This window comes from Mustelus asterias, chromosome 2 (assembly GCF_964213995.1).
Source record: "Mustelus asterias chromosome 2, sMusAst1.hap1.1, whole genome shotgun sequence".
NCBI lineage: Eukaryota > Metazoa > Chordata > Chondrichthyes > Carcharhiniformes > Triakidae > Mustelus > Mustelus asterias.
In genome coordinates, this window is record NC_135802.1 from 29794375 (window position 1) to 29819706 (window position 25332).

Sequence of the window (25332 nt, forward strand, 5' to 3'; positions counted from 1 at the left end):
TCAGGCAGCAGTGCTAACTACTGTGCCATCGTTACACCGATGCTATAATTTTCTCCAGGGCTCCACTGTGTGATCTCTCAATCTTTCACATGCAAATGTACCCATGAGGTACATGCCATGGCCCACAACTACGTTCACTTTGATAGAGGCTGAACAGGTCTGGATGCCAGAGCATTGGGCTTTGCTGTGACTTCTGGGCTCCCACAAGTGCAGGGTGCTATAAACTGGATTCATGTGGCTATCAAATCTCCCTGCCAACAGGCACTCCAGTACATAAGCAGAAAAAGCTACCACTCCATCAATGTGCAGTTGGTCTGTGATGCGCGTTATCAAACACGAGGCTAGATGCTCGGGAAATAAAGGCTTTTATTTACTGTAATGAAGCAGCCAATAATTATATACACGATCCCAGACTGAGGGGTCCCAGCCAGAGCAGGGACTTTTATACCTCTCCCAGGAGGCGGAGCCCGACTGGGATGTACCACAACACTACAGTACAAAGGTGTAACAACCCCACCCTAACCCCAACAGCAACAAGTAGCACAACCCAACAGTAACATATGTACATCCTTGTAGTACTGGCCAGACCCTGGCTCAGTACTATCCAGTGGGAACCAACGATGGTTCACCACAGTCTGTGACCACAGGAAACAACTCCTCCAAATATGTGCCAGATATCCAGGAAGCTGCCACCACTCATACGTCTTGAGCAGGTCAGAGGTCACGGACAATAGGTGGACCAGGGAGGCGTCACTAAATCATGGGGCTGCTGTCTTCTTGCCTTTCGGGGCCATGTCTTCAACTGAGCAGTGAAGCTCTGTATGCGATGAGATTGCGGTGCGTGACTGTTTTTTAAATATGGCTTCCTGAGTGAGACATTTATAATCATGGAGGGGTGGGTGCATTTGAGGCCAACTACCCCCAATCTGTTGTGTTACCCATACGCGCGTAATAATGTGGCAGGTCGCACATAAAAAATACATAAAATCTGCTCTTGCGGCTGGCAGGAAAAAAGGCTGATTTTCCTAGCCGCCACCACACTTCAAGTGCAGTTGAGAAAATCCCACCCATGGTTTTATCCTTCAGTCAAACACCAAAATGCAGGATTATTTGGACATTGTCACACTGTTGTTTGTGAGAACTTGCTGTGCACATATTGACTGCTGCAGTTCTTATATTAAAACAGTGACGACAGTTCAAATAATCCATCATTAGGCGTAATGCACACTGGGGCATTCTGATGTCATGAAAGGTGTGATATAAATACAGAATCACAGAATTGTCACGGAGCAGAAGGAGGTGATTGGACCCATCATATCTGCACCGGCTCTTTGAGTGAACAATTCACTTGGTGCCATTCTTCTCTCTGCTCCCCATCATCCTGCACAATCTTCCTTCTCAGATAACAGTCTTATTCCCTTTTGAATGCTTCAATTGAACCTTACTCCAGCACACTCTCAGGCAGTTCATTCCAAACCTGAACCATTCGCTGCGTGGAATTTTTTTTTTCCCATATTGCTTTTGCGATTTAATTTGTATGAAACACTCCGACTACTTTGGGAAGCTCTGTAAGTACTTCTCTTGATTTTGATTTGATTTATTATTGTCACATGTATTAGTATACACACAGACCACACAGACCCACAGATCACAATCAGTAAGGATAGGTAGCAAGACCTCCCCTACAATCATCCTCAACACTGGTGCCCCACAAGGCTGTGTTCTCAGCCCCCTACTATACTCCTTATACACCCATGACTATGTGGCCAAATTCCTCTCTAATTCAATTTTCAAGTTTGCTGACGACACCACCGTAGTAGTCGGATTTCAAACAATGATGAGACGGAGTATAGGAATGAGATAGAGAATCTGGTGAACTGGTGCGGCAACAATAATCTCTCCCTCAATGTCAACAAAACAAAGGAGATTGTCATCGACTTCAGGAAGTGTAGAGGAGAACATTTCCCTGTCCACATCAACGGGGATTAAGTAGAAAGGGTTGAGAACTTCAAGTTTTTAGGTGTCCAGATCACCAACAACCTGCCCTGGTCCCCCCATGCCGATATAGGTAAGAAAGCCCACCAACACCTCTACTTTCTCACAAGGCTAAGGAAATTTGGTATGTCAGCTACAACTCTCACCAACTTTTACAGATGCACCATTGAAAGCATTCTTTCTGGTTAATATCACAGCTTGGTATGGCTCCTGCTCTGCCCACGACCGCAAGGAACTACGAAAGGTCGTGAATGAAGCCCAATCCATCATGCAAACCAGCCTCCCATCCATTGACTCTGTCTACACTTCCCGCTGCCTCGGCAAAGCAGCCAGCATAATTAAGGACCCCACGCACCCCGGACATTCTCTCTTCCACCTTCTTCCATCGGGAAAAAGGTACAAAAGCCTGAGGTCACATACCAACTGACTCAAGAACAGCTTCTTCCCTGCTGCTGTCAGACTTTTGAATGGACTTACCTTGCATAAAGTTGATCTTTCTCTACACCCTAACTATGACTGTAACACTACATTCTGCACTCTCTCGTTTCCTTCTCTATGAACGGTATGCTTTGTCTGTATAGCGTGCAAGAAACAATACTTTTCACTGTATGTCAATACATGTGACAATAATAAATCAAATCAAATCAAATCAAATACAGTGAAAAGTATTGTTTCTTGCGCGCTATGCAGACAAAGCATGCTGTTCATAGAGAAGGAAAGGAGAGGGTACAGAATCTAGTGTTACAGTCATAGCTAGGGTGTAGAGAAAGGTCAACTTAATATAAGGTAGGACCATTCAAAAGTCTGCTGGCAGCAGGGAAGAAGCTGTTCTTGAGTCGGTTGGTACATGACCTCACACTTATGTATCTTTTTCCGGACGGAAGAAGGTGGAAGAGAGAATGTTCGGGGTGCGTGGGGTCCTTAATTATGCTGGCTGCTTTTCTGAGGCAACGGGAAGTATAGACAGAGTAAACGGATGGGAGGCTGGTTTGCGTGATGGTCTGGGCTTTGTTCACTACCCTTTGTATCTTGCAGTCTTGATCAGAGCAGGAGTTATACCAAGCTGTGATATATTTGGAAAGGATACTTTCTATGGTGTACCTGTAAAAAGTGGTGTAAAAATCTTTGCGGACATGCCAAATTTACTTAGCCTCCTGAGAAAGTAGAGGCGTTGGTAGGTTTTCTTAACTATAGCGTCTGCATGGAGGGACAAGGACAGGTTCTTGGTGACCTGGACACCTGGAAACTTGAAGCTCTCGACCATTTCCACTTCACCCCCATGTTCTCCACTGCGCTTTCTGAAGTTGATGGCTATCTCCTTCATTTTGTTGCTATTGAGGGAGAGGTTATTGGCGTTGCACCAGTTCAGCAGATTCTCTATCTCTTTCCTGTACTCCTGAGCATTTTTAAGGGCCCTGTTGATCTGGTTCTTCACACAGTTTCAATCATCTGTTCACACCTCTTTAAAACATCTTAACCTCTGTGATGAGATTCTGGATGTAACTTAGCAACTGCCTCAATCAGGAAAGGCAGTTGCTTAGTGAGAATTATATTGGGTCACTTGCCTTTTTGGTTTTGCTGTTGAATGCGTATATTGGGCAAATCACATTAAGACCAATATGTCTGGTGGCGACTGCACCTCTTCAAAAACCTCAGCAGTTAAGAGGAACTCCAATTATTTTTCTTTTCTTGAGCTGCTGTTTAGTTTTACCTTTCTTTTCAATATGGAAGAAGGCTTCAAAAGTTGACACTGTAACAGTTCACCAGACTGATTCCCGGAATGGTGGGACTGACATATGAAGAGAAATTGGATCGACTGGGCTTGTATTCACTGGAATTTAGAAGAGGGGATCTCATAGAAACATAAAATCCTGATGGGACTGTGCAGGCTAGATGCAGGAAGAATGTTCCCGATGTTGGGGAAGTGCAGAACTAGAGGTCACAGTCTAAGAATAATGGGTAAGCCATTCAGGACTGAGATGAGGAAGAACTTCTTCACTCAGAGAGTTGTGAACCTGTGAAATTCTCTACCACAGAAAGCTGCTGGTGCCAGTATGTTAGATATGTTGCTCCTAAAGGGATCAAGGGGCATGGAGAGAATGCTGGAGTGATATACTGAAAGTGCATGATCAACCATGATCATATTGAATAGTGATGCAGGCTTGAAATGTCAAATGGCCTACTCCTGTACCTACTTTCTGTATTTCTATGTTTTCTATGAGAAACATGTAAATCGAAACTGAGCACAGAAATGCAAATTGGTGAGAAGGATTTTTGGAACAATAAGAAGAAATATTTCTTTACATAGAAAGTGATACACATTTAGAATACTTTATCAATGGAGGTAAAAATAGTGATTTAATTAAAATAATTTCACTACCATGAATGGAGTGTTATCGTACCAGAACTTTGGTGGGCTGAACACGCGCTTCTCATTCCTGAATTCAGTTACTTTATTTGCTATTTGTTTGCATGTGGTGTGTTTTTAAAGTAATCAGCTGGTAACATTTTCAAGGTTAACACAATACCCAAGAGAATGGACAGTGCAGGGAAGTCAAAGTAAAGCAGAAAGTTAGGTATTTTAAATTTTAAAAAATCTTATTGGAATATGTTTATTAGAAACAGTTTATAGTTCAATTTTTTTAGAGTAAGTATAAATAGGGAGAATAAAGGGATAGCATTTGCTCGGAACGTCGAAAATAATCTTGTCCAAACAAAAAATATATATTAGGGCTGTTAAATGAACTATAATTTTCAGTGCGGCATTGATTGTAGTAATCTCATTTCTTACCACTCCCTTTGTTGTGTGAAGGAAGCAAGCTTCTGTCACAAAAAATGATAGAAATCATCCATTATTTATCAACCAGAAATGCTGGAAATAATAGATAATAAAAGACAGAGGCAGGAAAATGTCACCAGCATTCCGTGAGCCCCAGCACACCTTGTGTGGCTATACGTGGAAATTTAATACGTTAAATAATTCTGGCGATAATTTAATCTGTACTATTTTCTCATTAATGAAATGATCATTGTACTCGCATCTTTTAAGAAACAAAAGATCCCCTTTTTTCCTTTGACGAACTGAGCTCTTCTCGGTAAATGTTGCAATAAAATATAATTGATTGGAAAGAATTGGCTCTGTTGCTCATAACAAAGAAACATTGATTGAAAGGCATTGGCTGCAATGCTTTATTTCTACGACAGCAGGTGTTATATATTAACCTCCTAGCCCCTGGAATCATGGGATATGAATTTCCTCCTCTAACTCTCGGTCAGATAACCTGCTCGTGACATTTAATAAATTGGACTGACTGCTCATAGATTCAGAATTTAATAACACGAAGAAGCTGCTCAAATGAAGCCACTCAGTGTTTCTTCAATATGAGAAATACTACTGAGACCGAGTCCCATATTGTTTAAAGGTTCCTTTGCAAATGAAAGCCAGGAAGTGTTTGTGTGGTTTATTGCAAGAAATGCCAGCAAAGTAATCTCCATTTCGCATCTAACCTCTTGAGTTCTGAAAATCTTCACAAACTCCTCTAGTTTGGTCGCCATTGCATTTTTGAGTTGATAACATGAGAGAAGTCCGTGTATTATTTATTCATATTTTATCCATGGTGTGTAGCTATAAATAATTTTGTCCTGTTTTTCCTCATTGCTGGGCATTTGTATATTTTCCATTCAATCTAACAGTGGAAATATGCTGCTACTCAGACCCTCATTCCATGTCCAAACAGTTTAGTTTACTAATTATAGTTTAACTCTCCCAGCCTTATTGCCTCTCTCTCTCCACCTCTCTCTATTTCCCTCCGATAAAGATCTTCTTAAAAGCCACTTCTCTGGTAAAGATGCCAGTCACCTGTCCCAACAGGTCTTTGTTTTGTTTGCTGCCAATTATTGTCACTCCGGGTGAGGCACCTTGGGACGTTAGCCTACATTAAAGGTGAGTGTTTCTCAGCAGCTGGAGGTGGTGTGCTGTTCGCTGGTGGCGGGATTCTCTGGTCAGGCTGCTGTCAATGGGATTTCCCATTGATTTCAGCCCACACTGCTGTAAAACCCAGGGGAGGGGGGTGTGCTGTCACCGGGACCAGAAAATCCCACCGGCCAGAGAAATCCCCCCGACATGAATGCCAACTGTGCTTGCTGTAAATCTAGAAAAGAATAGAAAATAGTGGCAGTCCTTAAAGCTCTCTATGTAGGTGTATTGTTGGAGGTGTATCATCATTTAAAGGGGTCTTGGACCTGTGTGCCACTAGTCACTGAAAAGCCGGTCAAATGAAAGCGTTTCAATCCAGGAAGCCCTGAAAGGCAACATCATACATCATGCCCCCAGTTTCTGAAAGAGTTCTGCCTAATTTCTCACCTACTACCAGCAGGGCAGTACCCTGTACATCTAGGGAAAAACCATCCCAGAGCCTTTCCTTAAGTGGGCTCTGCAGTAAATCGAATTGAAGCTATCCTGTGCCCGCAACAAAGAAGATTCCAGAGTGTTACTAAGAATGAGAGCTGTGGACTCTCTTTCAGGTGGAAGGCATGTCTGATATTTGTGTAGCAGTGGTCTAGGATGTTTGGGCCTCTGGTGGAACATGAGACGGTGTTGGTGGTAACTTAGAATGAAGCCCAGTCCATCACACAAAGCAGCCTCTCATTCATTGACTCTGTCTACATTTCCCGCTGCCTTGGAAAACAGCCAGCATAATTAAGGACCCCACACACCTTGGACATTCTCCCTACCACCTTCTTCCATCGGGAAAAAAATACAAAAGTCTGAGGTCATGTACCAACTGACTCAAGAACAGCTTCTTCCCTGCTGCCGTCAGACTTTTGAATGGACGTACCTCGCATTAAGTTGATCTTTCTCTACACACCAGCTATGACTGTAACACTACATTCTGCACTCTCTCGTTTCCTTCTCTATGAACAGTATGCTTTGTCTGTATAGCGCGCAAGAAACAATACTTTTCACTGCATACTAATACATGTGAAAATAATAAATCAAATCAAATCAAATCACGGGTTACATGTCTTCTGACCGAGCCTTGCCTCAGCACCACATCCTAGCCACCATGAGTAACCTTGTTTTCAGTGACTACCTATCAGATAGGGTTCCCAGGGCTTTGAAATCATTAGTTATCTTTTCCTCTTCCTCCATTGGCAAGATGGCACATCCTCTTCAATACCCCAGCCGTTCGCTTCCCTTGGGCTTTGTAACTCACCTGATGCCACCACCTCACTGGCGCGATCAAAGTCACCCTGGTTGCAGCATTTGAACTGTTCAATAAGAGGTTAAAAATCAGCAGGTAATAATGCACTGGGTGAGATTGAAAGTGTGGGTGCAGAGGAACTTTTGAGTTGAAAGGTCCGCAGCATCCTCATTATCACTCGAGTTGACTGCCTTCTCCTCCTCCTCCCCCACCTATTCAACATCATTGCCTTCCTCTTGTTATCCTCCTTTGTATATGTTGCTGTGATATTTCTGTGGGAAAAGAAGGTGCACCATTGGAATGGGTGAGCATTATTCCTTTGGGATTCAGGAGACAGCAAAGGTTTTGGGAGCCCCTGGGTGGCCAGAATGATATAGGAATGCTGAGATGACTGAGATGAGGAGAGATCTCTTCACTTTGGAATTCCAGTGAGGTGTGGAGCTCAGTCACTGAGCTTAGAGGCCGATAGATTTTTGGGCACCAAGGAAATGAAGGGATATGAAGATAGCACAGGAAGGTGGCATTGTGGTGAAAGATCAGCCATGTTCTTCTAGAATGGCAGGGCAAGCTCGAAGGGCCATGCCAGCTCCCATTTTGTATGTTCTTATGATTTTATACCAAAATGGCTGCACAGTTGCACTGTGACAAACCAGCCCCTTGCACAGCCCCTCAAACCCCCCTTAGCTGCTGCCTCATGGTGCCAAGGACCCGGGTTCGATTCCGGCCTTGGGTGACTGTGTGGAGTTTGCACGTTCTCCCCATGTCTGCATGGGTTTCTTCCAGGTACTCCAGTTTCCTCCCACAGTCCAAAGATGTGTAGATTGGGTGGTATGGCCATGCTAAATTGCCTTAGTGTTGGGGGATAAGCATGGTAAATACATGAGTTATGGGGCTGGGGCCTGGGTGGGATTGTTGTCAGTGCAGGTTCGATGGGTCGAATGGCTTCCATTTGCACTGTAGAGATTTTATTCTATTTTTTAAAAATCGCACCATCTTCCCCTCCTGTAGCGGTACGCCTTCTCAAGCAAGCCTATCATTTGCTTCTTGTAGGCTGTGATTCCTCTGATGTCAGGGAGGTTGCTCTAGTCTCCTGCCTTTCACAAAGTTCTGTGAACGAGTTCCTCCTATTAACAAGATTGAGTACATTTTGAGCGATGTCTCAGACAGCAAAATTCTAGGTTTAGTAGCATCATTAGAATGCTTTCCAATATTTTCCCCATGCAAGTATTTGTCCTTCAGAGAGATGCCAACTCATATTGGAAGGTCCCAAGCTAGTGAGGCCCTCAATTAGGGTGTAATGGGAAGCATTATGTGCGCAAATATATAACGTAGAGGTGAACACTATATCACGTTCAATGTGCAGAAAGGTTTTTGTTCTGATTCAGGGGACAAGACGTGCATTGATTGTCCATCGTTAACTATCCTATTCATTTTCAAATCCACTGCAGTCCATGTGGTGTAGGTATACCCGCAGTGTTGTTAGGGAGGGAATTCCAGGATTTTGACCCAGCAAAGATGATGTCGTGAGGAAATATTTCCAAGTCAGGATGACACGTGTCTTGGATGGGAACTTGGAGTAGTCCGTGCACCTGCTGCTATTAGAGTTTCACTGGCTGTCTTGTCTGGAGACAATACACATCTTTTTAGCCTGTCTTGATGCTCTCTCCACTCCCATTGTTTTGTTTCTTAAAGACTGGATTAGTTGTAAGTATTCGCATTCCAACCATTATTCATGTAAATTGAGTCTGTGTCTTTATAAGTTCTGTTTGTGAACAGAATTCCCACTCACCTGAAGAAGGGGCTCAGAGCCTCGAAAGCTTGTGTGGCTTTTGCTACCAAATAAACCTGTTGGACTTTAACCTGGTGTTGTTAAACTTCTTACTGCTATTACACCCACAGGGGGTCGAGCTTGTGGATTTGGAAGGTGCTTTTGAAGAATTTTCCATGTGTTACTGTACTGCAGCTTGTAGATGGTACACACTGCAATAGTGGTGTAGGGAGTGAAGGTTTACGGTGGTGAATTTTATTTTTCACCTTTCATGGGAACATATTGCCATTTTTGCAAATGTTCCACCACTGTTTGATAAAGATTGAGCCAGTTGTCAGTATAATTTGTTATAGTTTCTCGGCAACTTTTCTTCTCATCTGCTTTATACCTCTGTCAGCAGTCTGGTCTAATAGCCATTAAATCAATAAGTGCTCAGTTCTTTTTTCTTTTGGTATACCAGGGAATAACGTCTTATACAATAATAACTTGTCAGGAACTGGCCATTAAACCTACCTTCCGCAGAACTACAAAAATACTGCCCAGTAGCGAATTCACTCAGCCTGGATTTCAAAGCTTTATTCTCTGCCCAGTCCTACACTTTGAAGAAATGCTTCCAAAAAATAACTACCTGAATGTAATGAAATGATAATCATGAACACTTGAGACAGCAGACTGTCTTTCTTCTTCTGAGGTACTGATGACTGTCTGCATTTTCCCAGTAATTTCTGTCTTCATTTGATACTTTTAGCTTTTTATTCTTTTCATTTCTGCAGTGACATTCCTAGGTGAGAATCATAGAATCCCTACAATGCAGGAGTGGCCATTCGCCCCATCAAGTCTGCACCAACTCCCTGACAGAGCATCTCCCCCAGGCCCTCTCCCCCACCCTATCCCCATAACCCGCACATTTCCCATGGCTAATCCACTCTAACCTAGACATCTTTGGACACTAAGCGGCAATTTAGCATGCTCAATCCGCCTAACCCACACATCTTTGGACTGTGGGGGGAGACCGGAGCACCCAGAGGAAACCCATGCGGACGCCGGAAGAAGGTGCAAACTCCACACAGACAGTGTCCTGAGGCCGGAATTGAACCCGGGTCTCTGAGGTTGTGAGGCCGCAGTGCTAACCACTGAGAAATTTCATGGGCATTTAATTGGTGTAATTGTAACGTCACTGGACTAGCAGGTCAGAGACACAGGCTGATCGCTCTGGGGACAGGGGTTCAAATCCTCTCATGGCAGCTGGTGGAATTTGAATTAGATTAATTAATAAATCTGGAATATAAACCTAGTCTCAGTTGTACTGGCTGTGAAAATGGGCGGTACGGTAGCACAGTGGTTAGCACTGCTGCTTCACAGCACCAGGGACCTGGGTCCGATTCCCGACTTGGGTCACTGTCTGTGTGGAGTTTTCACATCCTCCCCGTGTCTGCGTGTGTTTTCTCCAGGTGCTCCGGTTTCCTCCCATATTCTAAAAGACATGCTGGTGCCGGACTGTGGTGACTAGGGGAATTTCACAGGAACTTCATTGCAGTGTTAATGTAAGCCTTACTTGTGACTAATAAATAAACTTACTTAAAAATATCCTTGATTCTCAAAAAGCCCATCTGGGTGGAAGAGTCAATTACTAGGGGGCATATGTTTAAAGTGCGAGGGGCAAGGTTTAAAGGAGATGTACGAGGCAGATTTTTTACACAGAGAGTGGTGGGTGCCTGGAACTTGTTGCTAGGGGAGGCAGTGGAAGCAGATATGGTAGTGACTTTTAAGGGGATGGCTTGACAAATGCATGAATAGGATAGGAATAGAGAGACATGGTCCCTGGAAGAGTAGGGGGTTTTAGTTCAGTCGGTCGGTGCTGGCTCGGAGGGCCTGTTCCTGAGCTGTAATTGTCTTTGTTCTTTGCTCTTTGGTTTACTAATGTCCTTTAGGGAAGGAAATCTGCCGTCCTTACCTTGTTTGGGCTGCACGTGACTCCAGAGCCACAGCAATGTGGCTGAATCTCAAATGGCCCAGCAAGGCACTTAGTTCAAGGGGCAATTAAGAATAAGCAGCAAATGTTGGCCTTGTTAGTGACATCTACATCCCATGAAAGAATTAAAACAAAAATAAATTTCTGGGTGAGGAAATGGTTAATCAGTCACTGCTTGGACAGTGTACTCTTTGAACTAATTCCCATCTCTTGCACTTACATTAAAGCTGATTTCAACCATGCCACTGCATCACTGATTTAATTAATTTATTATCGTCTTACAATAAAATAATCTCATAGCCCATTTTTATTGCAAATCATATATTCCTGCATAATGGTAGCTGAAGAGTCTTTGCCGAGACACCATTCATCTTGTGATTTAAACAAGACATAGTTAAATAATATGAATGCTCACAGAAGTTAAGTTTCCATTAATTTACCAGAATACACACATTAAAAGTGTACAGAGTATCTGTTTTACTTTAATGGCATAACCCTTCAATCAGTGTAATTATACATAAGTTGGGCAAGCTTCTCCAGCCTGCCAGCCACATGTTTCCCGCCGCAATGGGAATTCCCATTGACGTCACCTCACGCTGGCAGGAAACCTGCGGGCAGGGGTGCGCTGTTGGCGGGCTTGGAAAATCCCGCCACGCGAACGGCCGGAAAATTCCGGCCAAGATTTTTATCACACAAAAAATAACCATTATTTTCTATTAGATGGCAAAAAGACATCATTGATTGGCAGCTTATCTGATGCTATTTAAATAATGTATGAAATTAGCATGCAATTTCAGAAGAAAATTTACTGGGCAAAAATGTGATGCCAGTTGCTGCAATGTTTATTCCCCTTCTCCTGAACTATGGGGAACCGTCACTTCATCTTATGGACCTTGATGAGCAAAACCATTCTCGGACTGGGATTCTCCGATCTCATTTGCCACATCACCGCTGCCCGGGAGAGGAGCAGGGAATCAAACCCGGGTCCCTGGCACTGCAAGGCGGCAGTGCTAACCACCGTGCCACCAGAAAGGGAGGTTTGATCATCTGCCCTCAGATGTCTGTCAACACCTGTTCTGCAATATGGGGCCGGATTTTCCAGGACCCCCCCACCCCTCACCCCCCTCCCTGGTTGAATCTTCCAGTCCAATCTCTGGAATGGAACTATTGGCAGGGAAGGATTTTCCTAAGTCATTGTTGGAATCGATATCTTGCACTGTAGGATTCTATGAGTTCTACTCTGTCAGGACCCCCATGGACACACATGCGAGCGAGTGCCCTGTATTTTCATCCGAGAATTTTGGCAATATGACAGCAATATTGCCGCTCAGACTGAGACAAGGTGAGCTGCAAAGAAGCAGCTCAAGAAATTCTGAGACAGCTGGATTCTTCAGAGCTTTGACTTTGATCTTTCGTGGACATCTTCTCTGTTTCACCTGTTGTGTGAGATCCAGAATAAGTAGGTGATTGGTCCAGTAGTCATCAGCTGCTGGCATTGCCCTGGTGGTGTGGATTGCCATTCTGGGCACAGACATTGATGTGATTGATCAAGTGCCAGTGCTTGGCCTGTGGATGTTGCCATGACATTTTGTCCTTATTCTTTTGGCACTGGTGAAGATAAGCCCATACTCTGTACATTTGGTCAGGAGAATTCTGCCATTGGGGTTGACACTTCCAATTGTTTACCTGCCAGTCGTTCCATTCCAGAGATTGAAATCTTTTCCATCTCTGGTGTTGAAGTCTCAGGTAAGAAAAAGACTGCCCTCCCTCAAAACTTTAGAGAGAACGTGGTCGGGTTTTGGCAGAGAAACCTTCCTTGGTTTCTTCATCGGAACCCAGAGTTGAGACTTTCGCACTGGTCACAGTGGCAATTGGCTCCATGCCAGTTCGAGACAAAGAATCACGAGGTGCTCAGTTCTTCCAAGACGGAACTCATGAAGTCAGTTCACAAGTTCATCCTTGATGGAGAAATTAATGCCATGAACCCTGTGTTCTTTCTGAAATTCCTCTACTCAGAAGAAAGTACAGCTGTCTCAGAATTTCTTGAGCTGCTTCTTTGCAGCTCACCCCGTCTCAGTCTGAGCGGCAATATTGCTGTCATATTGCCGAAATTCTCGGATGGAAATACGGGGCACTCACTCGCAGGTGTGTCCATGGGGGTCCTGACAGAGTAGAACTCATAGAATCCTAGAGTGCAGAAGGAAGCCATTCGGCCCATCGAGAACCGGAACACCTGGGTGAAACCCATGCAGACACAGGGAGAACATGCAGACTCCACACAGACAGTGACCCAAGCTGGGAATCGAACCTGGGTCCTTGCCGCTCTGAGGCCACCATGTCGCCCATGAAATATAAATGGAGAAGCTTTGAGTAAAATCATAACACGACAAAGTATAATTTGTGGATAACATATACAAAAGATTATTTTCTAACTGTCGATAGATTCTTTGAGCGGAGTTCGGTCTGCCCCTCGTCGAACCAAATCCATGGCTGAACTTTGAGCCAACATCTCTCATAACTTTCCATGGTTGTGTAATAATTCACCATCAAAGTGACTGCTGCTGTACTTTGTCCTTTAGAAATAATTATTACGATTTGCTTATTGCTGCCTGCCAGTACCATTCCAAAATGATGCGTGCATTAAGCCCAGTTGAATAAAGGGCACAGGCTTTCATCAGTATGAAGACAGTCAAAGGGGCTCCTCTTGAGAAAGTGTGAGGAAGATGTGAGCGAGCTAATATGCCCCAAATGCAAGCTACTTTCCCATAATCTGTGGAGCAGTGAAGATGAAAGGGTCCGCAGTCCCACATAGGGGAAAACAATTTTGCATTACTTTCAAGGGTGTTGTTGAAGGGAGAGATGATGGTGAGTATTCATTGTACTCTTCGCAGATGTCAAAGCCTGAGCTGCACAGTGCACCAGACAGCATAACAATATGATTCACATTTAAAATAAGCATCAGTCTTGAGGATGGCATCTGGACTTACAGAGGAGCAGGGAAAACTGCTGGATGTCATAGTTAGATGCAATACAAAAGACTGTGGGCAGAGATAGAAGGGGGGAGTTTTGAGGATGGCGATTCTCAGAAACCCACTGCCATTGCAGTTCAATGGAGCATTGATTAGCAGTGGGTTGGTAGCTGGGGAGGGGTGGGGTGATATATCAGTGTAGACTGGTTAACAGACAAGAAACATAAAGGAGAAAGAGTTTTTTAAGTTGGCAGGCTGCAACTTGCGGAATGCCGAAAGGATAAGTGCTTTATAATATTTGCTTTGCTTTGAGTTTATTTTATTTATTATTGTCACATGTATTGGGATACAGTGAAAAGTATTGTTTCTTGTGTGCTATACAGACAAAACATACCATTCATAGAGTACATAGGGGAGAAGGAAAGAAGAGGGTGCAGAACGTAGTGTTGCAGTTACAGATAGGGTGAAGAGAAAGATCAACTTAATATGTGACTTAGACACAGAGAACAAGAGTAATGTATTGAAGTGTGGTAATGAAACAAAGCTATCTGAGAATGAGGTGGCATAGACAGGTTAAGTGACTCGGCAACTGGGTGACAGCTGCAGCGTAATGTGGGGTTATCCACTTTGGGAGTAAGAATGGAAAAGTCGACTTAATTTAAAAGATGTGGAATTTATAAATATTGATGTTCAGAGAGACGTGTGTGTGCACATTCAATAAACATGGAAAGTTAACAAGCAAGAACAGCAAGCAATTAGGAGGGCAAATTGTAAGTTGACCTGTTTTGCAAGGGAATTGGAGTGCAGCAATAAAGGAGCTTTGCTACGTTTATACAGGGCTTTACTAAGGCCACATCTGGAGTACCATGCCAAGTTTTGGGGCGTGATCTTACCTGCCATTCATGCCACGCTCCCGCTGCAGTGAGGCCGGAGAATTTGGCAGCCAGTCAAATTACAGTCATGGAGCTACTTGTATTGTGTTATAATTCAGGTCAGAACTCCAAAGTGTTTTATGAAGCCTGCCTGGATCATAAGTTTTGCACCTTGAATTTGGCTAGGGTAAGCATGATATGTTTCACCTCAGGTATGATTCAAATGACCCACTAGGGAGCTTTTATCAAACAAAGTCTATTTACGAATATAGTTAACATGTATGGAAAGAAAATTAGCAATAACTTGTATCAACAAAAACAAAACAACCATGATAATGTATAACCTTTAACAAATATATCTAAAATGTTCCAATCAAACAAAAACTTCCCATAGGCAAAAAACCTTTCTACAGGTTTAACACAGCAAATGCTAATACTCACGTGATACTGGAATTGAGTCCCTTGGTTGGAGAATTGAAACTCTGACTTCTCAGCCTTGTAACTTCTAGCAGCCCTCTGGATACACTCAGAACAGTTTGAAGCCAGCACAGCTTCCCAGAATACCAGGGAGAGAGTCTGGTCAAGCCACCAACAGCAGATATTCTAATCCAAGAAGGCAAGAAGCCTTGCTTTCAGCTAACCTGCAGAATTTCCCAAATCAGGGAGAGAGATAGAAACACTGATTTTCAGCTCGATGTCCCTTCTAAACTAAACTGCTACCAGCCAAACAGAAAATGAAACGTTAAGTTCATTAGGAAGGAAAAAAAACTGTCCAAAACACATGACCTTCCTCCTAACAATGCAGGGTCATTTAAGTAGCAATAAAAGGGCTTCTACAGATAACTTGGCAGTACTAAAAGGTGCAGAGAACATGATTTTTAAAAAAAATCTCTTAAAGGTACACTAAGGTCACAACTCCAAGTGAATGGAAAAAAGCAGGCTGTAAAGAAACATAAGAATATGGGAATTAAGAGAAGGAATAGTCCATTCGGCCTTTTGAATTTGCTTCCCTATGTGATAAGATCACAGTTGATCTGATTGTGTCCTCAACTCTACTTTCTTATATGTTCCTTTGTAGATCAAAAGATATCTAACTCAGCCTTGAATACAATCAATAACACAATCTTCACTGATGTCTGATGAAGAAAATTCCACAGACCAAGAGAGGCAATGGCCTAGTGGTATTATCGTTCGACTATTCATCCAGAAACACAGCTCATGTTCTGGAGACCCGGGTTCGACTCTCGCCGTGGCACATGGGGGGAATTTGAATTCAATAAAAATTGTCTGGAATTAAGAATCAACTGATGACCATGAAACCATTGTTGATTGTTTGAGAAACCCATCTGGTTCACGAATGTCCTTTAAGGAAGGAAATCTGCCGTCCTTACCTGGCCTGGCCTACATGTTACTCCAGAGCCACAGCAATGTGGTTGACCCTCAACTGCCCTCTGAACATGGGTAACTAAGGATAGGCAATAAATGCTGGCCAGCCAGCAATGCCATGAATGAATATATTAAAAAATGACCTTCTGAAAGACAAAAAAACCTTATCTCAATCTTAAGTGGGAGACCCCTTATTTTTAAACTGTGTTCCTCGTTCTAGTCTCTCCCAGAAGCGGAAGCATCTCTCGCATCCATCCTGTCAAGTCCCCTCAGGAAGTTATATGATTCAAAAGATCATCTCTCATTCTTCAAAGCTCAAATGGGTATAAGCCCAGCCTTTCCTCATAAGAAAACCCATTCATCCCAGGAATCAGTTGAGTGATCCTTCCCTGAATTGCTTCTCATGCAATTACATCCTTTCTTAAGTTGGGAGACCAAAACTGTACCTAATACTCCAAATGCAGTCAAACTAAGGTCCTGTACAGCCGAATCTCTACCTTTATACTCCATTGCCGTTTAACTAACAAGATTCTATCTGCCTTCCTAATCACCTGTCACATCTGCATACTAACATTTGTGATTCACATAATTTGATTTGATTTGATTTATTATTGTCACATGTATTAGCATACAGTGAAAAGTATTATTTCTTGTGCACTATACGGACAAAGCATACCGTTCATAAAGAAGGAAACGAGAGAGTGCAGAATGTAGTGTTACAGTCATAGCTAGGGTGTAGAGAAAGATCAACTTAGTGCAAGGTAGGTCCATTCAAAAGTCTGCTGGCAGCAGGGAAGAAGCTGTTCTTCAGTCGTTTGGTACGTGACCTCAGACCTTTGTATCTTTTTCCTGATGGAAGAAGGTGGAAGAAAGAATTTCCAGGGTGCGTGGGGTCCTTGATTATGCTGGCTGCTTTGCCGAAGCAGCGGGAAGTGTTGACAGAGTCAATAGATGGGAGACTGGTTTGTGAGATAGATTGGGCTACATTCACAACCTTTTGCAGCTTCTTACAGTCTTGGGCAGAGCTGGAGCCATACCAAGCTGTGATACAACCAGAAAGAATGCTTTCTATGGTGCATTTCTAAAGATTGGTGAGATTCATAGCTGACATGCCAAATTTCCTTAGTCTTCTGAGAAATTAGAGGCGTTGGTGGGCTTTCTTAACTATAGTGTCGACGTGTGGGGGACCAGGACAGGTTGTTGGTGATCTGGTCACCTAAAAACCTGAAGCTCCTCACCCTTTCTACTTCGTCGCCATTGATGTAGACAGGGGCATGTTATCCTTTACATTTCCTGAAGTTGATGACAATCTCCTTCGTTTTGTTGACATTGAGGGAGAGATTATTGTTGCCGCACCAGTTCACCAGATTATCTATATCATTCCTTAACTCTGTCTCATCATTGTTGGAGATCCGACCCACTACGGTGATATCATCAGCAAACTTGAACATCGAATTGGAGGGGAAATTGGCCACACAGTCATAGGTGTATAAGGAGTATAGTAGGAGGCTGAGAACAGGAGGTGTTGTTGCCTATCCTTACTGATTGTGGCCTGTGGGTTAGGAAGTTCAGGATCCTGTCACAGAGGGAGGAGCTGAGGCCAAGGTCACCAGGACAGCAGATCCTTTTGTACTCAGAGTTCTGCAATCTCCCTTGATTTAAATAATATACTGCCTTTCTATTCTTCCTGCCGAAGTGGACATGTTCACATTTTCCCATATAACACTCCATCTATGTTGAACTATGTTCAAGGCTGAAGTTGATGTTTAATCAATAAGGGAATCAAGGGTTATGGGAATAAGGATTATCACATCAGATCAGTCATGATCTCATTGAATGGAGGAGAAGACTTGATGGCCTAAATGGCCTACTTCTGCTCCTATGCCTTATAGCTGACAGTGAACACAGGTCAAGGATGCATAACTTTAACATTGTCTTATCTGGCTTAGAAATATTGAGTACGAAATTAGGCTCAATGGCACCTGTTATTTTGGATGCCATCAATACCATTAGAGGCCTGAAATGACTTGATACCAGGGCTGCTATTCTTATATTTAATGTTCCAGATGACGTGCTTTCTGAACACATGCTCAGTTATGTGAGTTTAAGTAGCAAGATTGATTACATTGCCACTGGCTTTGAAAGTGAATGTTGTGATGACCTTTTCTGGGTCTGGTTCTTTTGAGGTTGTGCCAGAGATGTTTGTAGCATCCTGCAGTTTACCATTTACTGTTGGCATGAGGAAGACCATTAAGTCTCATTATTCCAAGAGAGCACATTTCATCTTATTCCCTGTTGCCAGAGACAAACAGGTAGAGTGAGCACGGGGATTATGTCAGATTGCAGGTGCAGAGTGCCAATGACTCCATGCACATTGCTTTTTAAGCTCCACATGGCACTGTCAAGTACTGAAACCAAAAAGAATTCCCATGCTGCAATGTCCAGCTGATGTATGACCTTAAGCAGCACATCATTTGTGATTTTTAAGCAGCACATCTATTTGTGATTTTTATCAATGGCTTGGAGGAGGGGGCTAAAGGGTGGGTCAGTAAATTTGCTGATGACACCAAGATTGGAGGAGTAGTGGATGAGGTGGAGGGCTGTTGTAGGCTGCAAAGAGACATTGATAGGATGCAGAGTTGGACCAAAAAATGGCAGATGGAGTTTAACCCTGATAAGTGCGAGGTGATCCATTTTGATAGGACAAATTTGAATGTGGATTACAGGGTCAACGGCAGGGTTCTGAGGAATGTGGAGGAATAGAGAGATCTTGGTGTTCATATCCACAGATCTCTGAAGGTTGCCACTCAAGTGGATAGAGCCGTGAAGAAGGCCCATAGTGTGTTGGTGTTTATTAACAGGGGGTTTGAGTTTAAGAGCCGTGGGGTTATGCTGCAACTGTACAGGACCTTGGTGAGACCACATTTGGAATATTGTGTGCAGTTCTGGTCACCTCACTATAGGAAGGATGTGGAAGCATTGGAGAGAGTGGAGAGGAGATTTACCAGGATGCTGCCTGGTTTGGAGGGTAGGTCTTATGAGGAAAGGTTGAGGGAGCTAGGGCTTTTCTCTTTAGAGCGGAGGAGGATGAGAGGCGACTTAATAGAGGTTTATAAGATGATGAGGGGGATAGACAGAGTGAATGTTCAGAGACTATTTCCTCGGGTGGATGTAGCTGTTACTAGGGGGCATAACTATAAGGTTCATGGTGGGAGATATAGGAGGGAATGAATCTATCCTCGACTGCTCAGGGAGACGAGAGATGAAATTGCTGGGCCTCTGACGGAAATCTTTGTCGCTTCTTTGGACACGGGTGAGGTCCCTGAGGATTGGAGGATAGCGAATGTGGTCCCGTTGTTTAAGAAGGGTAGCAGGGATAACCCAGGAAATTATAGGCCGGTGAGCTTGACGTCCGTGGTAGGGAAGTTGTTGGAGAGGATTCTTAGAGACAGGATGTATGTGCATTTAGAACGGAACAATCTCATTAGTGACAGACAGCATGGTTTTGTAAGAGGGAGGTCGTGCCTTACAAATTTGGTGGAGTTTTTTGAGGAAGTGACAAAAACGGTTGATGAAGGAAGGGCCGTGGATGTCGTCTATATGGATTTCAGTAAGGCATTTGACAAAGTCCCACATGGCAGGTTGGTTAAGAAGGTTAAGGCTCATGGGATACAAGGAGAAGTGGCTAGATGGGTGGAGAACTGGCTTGGCCATAGGAGACAGAGAGTAGTGGTCGAAGGGTCTTTTTCCGGCTGGAGGTCTGTGACCAGTGGTGTTCCGCAGGGCTCTGTACTGGGACCTCTGCTATTTGTGATATATATAAATGATTTGGAAGAAGGTGTAACTGGTGTAATCAGCAAGTTTGCGGATGACACAAAGATGGCTGGAATTGCGGATAGCGAAGAGCATTGTCGGGCAATACAGCAGGATATAGATAGGCTGGAAAATTGGGCGGAGAGGTGGCAGATGGAATTTAATCCGGATAAATGCGAAGTGGTGCATTTTGGAAGAAATAATGTAGGGAGGAGTTATGCAATAAATGGCAGAGTCATCAGGAGTATAGAAACACAGAGGGACCTAGGTGTGCAAGTCCACAAATCCTTGAAGGTGGCAACACAGGTGGAGAAGGTGGTGAAGAAGGCATATGGTATGCTTGCCTTTATAGGACGGGGTATAGAGTATAAAAGCTGGAGTCTGATGATGCAGCTGTATAGAACGCTGGTTAGGCCGCATTTGGAGTACTGCGTCCAGTTCTGGTCGCCGCACTACCAGAAGGACGTGGAGGCATTGGAGAGAGTGCAGAGAAGGTTTACCAGGATGTTGCCTGGTATGGAGGGTCTTAGCTATGAGGAGAGATTGGGTAGACTGGGGTTGTTCTCCTTGGAAAGACGGAGAATGAGGGGAGATCTAATAGAGGTATACAAGATTATGAAGGGTATAGATAGGGTGAACAGTGGGAAGCTTTTTCCCAGGTCGGAGGTGACGATCACGAGGGGTCACGGGCTCAAGCTGAGAGGGGCGAAGTATAACTCAGACATCAGAGGGACGTTTTTTACACAGAGGGTGGTGGGGGCCTGGAATGCGCTGCCAAGTAGGGTGGTGGAGGCAGGCACGCTGACATCGTTTAAGACTTACCTGGATAGTCACATGAGCAGCCTGGGAATGGAGGGATACAAACGATTGGTCTAGTTGGACCAAGGAGCGGCACAGGCTTGGAGGGCCGAAGGCCTGTTTCCTGTGCTGTACTGTTCTTTGTTCTTTGTTCTTTGAAGGGGGGGAGGTTTAACACAGATATCAGAAGGACATATTTCACACAGAGGGTCGTGGGGGCCTGGAATGTGTTGCCGGGCAAGGTAGTGGAGGCGGACACACTGGGAACGTTTAAGACTTATCTAGACAGCTATATGACCGGAGTGGGAATGGAGGGATACAAAAGAGTGGTCTAGTTTGGACCAGGGAGCGGCGCGGGCTAATTGTTCCTTGTTTCTCGTTTCAAGGCTTCATTCTATGATCATCTTGCTGGTGGCAGTACAGAGCGAGACTGCGGATAGTTGGGAACCTGTCTCGGGGGCAGGGAATTCATATGGTGTTCATGGAAGTGGAAATGACTAGGGTTGGGAAGCATTTTCCGATCAGGGCCATTGTGATCTCCTGGACTCGTTTCGATCGCCTCAGGGGGTCGGAGAGGAATTTCCCAGATTTTTTTTTTTCCCCATATTGGCCCTGGGGTTTTTCACTCTGGGTTTTCGCCTCTCCCTGGGGATCACATGGTCTGGAATAGGGGGGTGGGGGTGAGTTAATAGGTTGTAATGAACAAAGCATCGTAGCTGTGAGGGACAGCTCGGTGGATAGGATATTGGTATGTAGATAGGCTGGAAAATTGGGCGGGGATCCTGGATTCAGGATTCAATCCTGGACCGGGGAGCGGCGCGGGCTTGGAGGGCCGAAGGGCCTGTTCCTGTGCTGTATTGTTCTTTGTTCTTTGGAAGTCCGAGGTAGGTTCTTTACTCAGAGAGTGGTTGGGGTGTGGAATGGACTGCCTGCTGTGATAGTGGCGTCGGACACTTTAGGAACTTTCAAGCGATTATTGGATAGGCACATGGAGCACACCAGAATGATAGGGAGTGGGATAGCTTGATCTTGGTTTCGGACAAAGCACGGCACAACATCGAGGGCTGAAGGGCCTGTACTGTGCTGTACTGTTCTATGTTCTATGTTCTATCTGCCAAATGTTTGCCCATTCACATGACCTATCTATATATCCCCTTGCAGACTCCTTGGGCCCTATTTTACCATTTTGATTCTAAGTGCTGGACGGGCTTGAAACTGGGAGTGTTTCAGATCCAATTTTTAGACCCGTTCTCAGGCGCCTCCATACGCGCTCTCCTGAAAAAATATCAGTGACTCCGAATTGCACTGCACAAGCCTGTGGGCGGGGCTCAATGCGCCCGAAATCCTTGCAGCTCCGATTGGCGCCTACAACTGCACATGCGCAGAAAAAAAAATGATAGGATGCTGCTCGCCTGCCACATCCCTCCCGGGCTTGATAATGCCTCCCCCTGGCCCTCACTGACATTGCCCCACCACCACAACATTACTGACCCCCTTATCCCCCCCAATCCCCGCTACCCAGACCAATCAGGACCCCTCCCCCCTTCCTCCCCACTGATCTCAGGTGAGTGGCAGTGGACCCCCCTTCCCCCCTCACTGATCTCAGGCGAATGGCAGTGGACCCCACTTCCCCCTCACTGTTCACAGGCAGAGTGGCAGCAGACCTCCCCATCACCACCCCTCCTCCCCCCCAAACAACCTCAAGCAGAGAGCCATCAGACGCTAGGCACCTACCTCCACACTAACTGGAGCGCCCGAATTGGAATTCTGTGGACTTCGTGCCGATTCTGGATGGGCGAACGTGGTGGTAAAGGGGGAAGTGCCGGTAAAGTTGGGCGTGCAGCCCATTAAGTCAATTTAAATGCATGTAAATGCATTTAAATGGCCGTCGCGCCCATTTCGGGTGCGGTCCCGATCGCGGCCATTTTTGGGGTTTGATAAAGGGGGAACCAGCGCGGAGATGGGTGTGGATTGTGCTACTCACCTCACGCCCGACTTTACCAAGTTTTCACACCCGAAAACGGGTGCGACCTGATGGTGAAATCGGGCCCCTTATGTCCTCTGCACATGAAAAGTTGACACACAGAAGAGTTCAAGAACAGTAAGAGGCTGCAACACAAAATCTGACACTGGTCAACCGAGATGACCTTTGGCATCATTGCAGAAAGAAGGATTTGGAGGCTAGAAGCAGGGTGAGGGCATGGTGGCACAGTGGTTAGCATTGCTGCCTCACTGCGCCAGGGTCCTGGATTCGATTCCTGGCTTGGGTCACTGACTGTGTGGAATTTGCACGTTCTCCCTGTGTCTAAGTGGGTTTCCTCCGGGTGCTCTGGTTTCCTCCCAAAGATGTGCTAGTTTGGTTGATTGGCCATGGCAAATTGCCCCTTAGTGTCAGGGGGACTGGCAAGGTAAATACGTGGGGTTATGGGGATAGGGGCTGGGTGGGATTATTGTCGGTTCAGACTCGACCGACTGAATGGCCTCCTTGTACACTGTAGGGATTCTATGATTCTATGAAGCAAGTTGGATATTTGGGATCTTCCTTTTCTTTGTGGGCATATCACTGTCTTTCCTGCTCTCTTTTCCAAAATTATGTTCTATTCAAAAAATGTACAAGTGCACATTGCATAACAATTAAAATTTGACATTGCATAAAGTGAAATACAGATCAATTTCTTTCATTAATGTACATGAGGTGGCTCACTGCACTTGCCATTACTGGTTATGGAGAAGTAATAATGGGGAACAAAGAAATGGCGGAGGAATTGAATAGGTTCTTTGCGTCAGTAACATAACAATGATTTAAGAGTCAGGAGGTAGAGGTGAATATGGTGGCCATTACTATGCAGAAGGTGCTGGGGAAGCTGAAAGTTCTGGAGGATAAATCACCTGAACCAGATGGACTACACCCCAGAGTTCTGAAGGAGATATCTGAAGGGATAGAGGAGGCATTAGTGGTGATCTTTCAGGAATCACTAGAGTCAGGGAGGGTCCCAGAGGACTGGATAGTCGCTAAAGTTACACCCCTGTTTAAGAAGGGAGGAAGGCAAAAGACAGGAAATTACAGGTCAGTGAGCCTGACCTTGGTCATTGGTAGGAGTTTAGAGTCCACTATTAAGGATGAGATTTCAGGATACTTGGAAAACAGAGCAAAGTCAATATGGTTTCATCAAGGGGAGGTCATGCCTGACAAATCCACAACTTTTCACTTTATACATCAATGATCTAAATGAAGTTAATGAGGGTAGTGTGGCTAAGATAGAGATGATACAAAGACAGGTGGAGGGACAGGTAGTATTGAGGAAGTGGGGAGGCTGCAAAAGGACTTGGGCAGGTTAGGAGAGTGGGTAAAGAAGTGGCAAGTAGAATATGTGGGAAATTGTGAAGTTATGTACCAGGTCAAATATAGGATCATAGAATCCCTGCAGACCAGAAGGAGGCCATTCAGCCCATTGAGTCTGCACCAACAACAATTCCACCCAGGCCCTATCCCCTTACCCCATGTATTTATCCTGTTAGTCCCCCTGACACTAAAGGGCAACTTTGTATTGCCAATCAACCTAACCCACATATCTTTGGAGTGTGGGAGGAAACAGGAGCACCTGGGTGAAACCCATACAAACATGGTGAGAACTGTGTCACCGTGCTGTCCCATGGCTAATTGCACAGAAGAGTCTGGCATGACCGAGAAGACGTCTTTCCTATTTGATGATAAGTGACAGACAGTACAGTGCACATCTGCGATTGTCAAGCAATGTGCTGGCTCATAGCTGCCACATTCTGTGGGAGAAACTAATCCCCACATGGACTGGGAAGCCATTGTGCATGGTCTTGAGCTACTGCAATCCCAGCAATGGCTACCACTGCAGGTGATGTTGGTGGAATCAAAGAATTGCCATCCTCTGGTTGGTTGGAAGCTCTTGGAGTCAGGCCATCCTGCTTTGGAGGGACAGTAGCTATGGTTGAGACAGTTAATTGCCTGAGAACTGTGAAACCCAGTCATGGCTTCCTGGGCTGAATCATAGAATCATAGAAATCATAGAAACCCTACAGTGCAGAAGGAGGCCATTCGGCCCATCGAGTCTGCACCGACCACAATCCCACCCAGGCCCTACCCCCACATATTTACCTGCTAATCCCTCTTAACCTACGCATCTCAGGACTCTAAGGGGCAATTTTTAACCTGGCCAATCAACCTAACCCGCACATCTTTGGACTGTGGGAGGAAACCGGAGCACCCAGAGGAAACCCACGCAGACACGAGGAGAATGTGCAAACTCCACACAGACAGTGACTCGAGCCGGGAATTGAACCCGGGACCCTGGAGCTGTGAAGCAGCAGTGCTAACCACTGTGCTACTGTGCCGCCAACTGTCTGCGTGGGTTTCCTCCGGGTGCTCCGGTTTCCTCCCACACTCTAAAGATGTTCAGGTTAGATGTGTTGGCCATGCTAAGTTGCTCTTCAATGTCCCAAGATGTGTAGGTTTGGTGGGGAAGAAGTTGCTGTAAACTTTCCTAGAGATGGACAGAGCCACTGCTTCCATGAAAAATTCTGG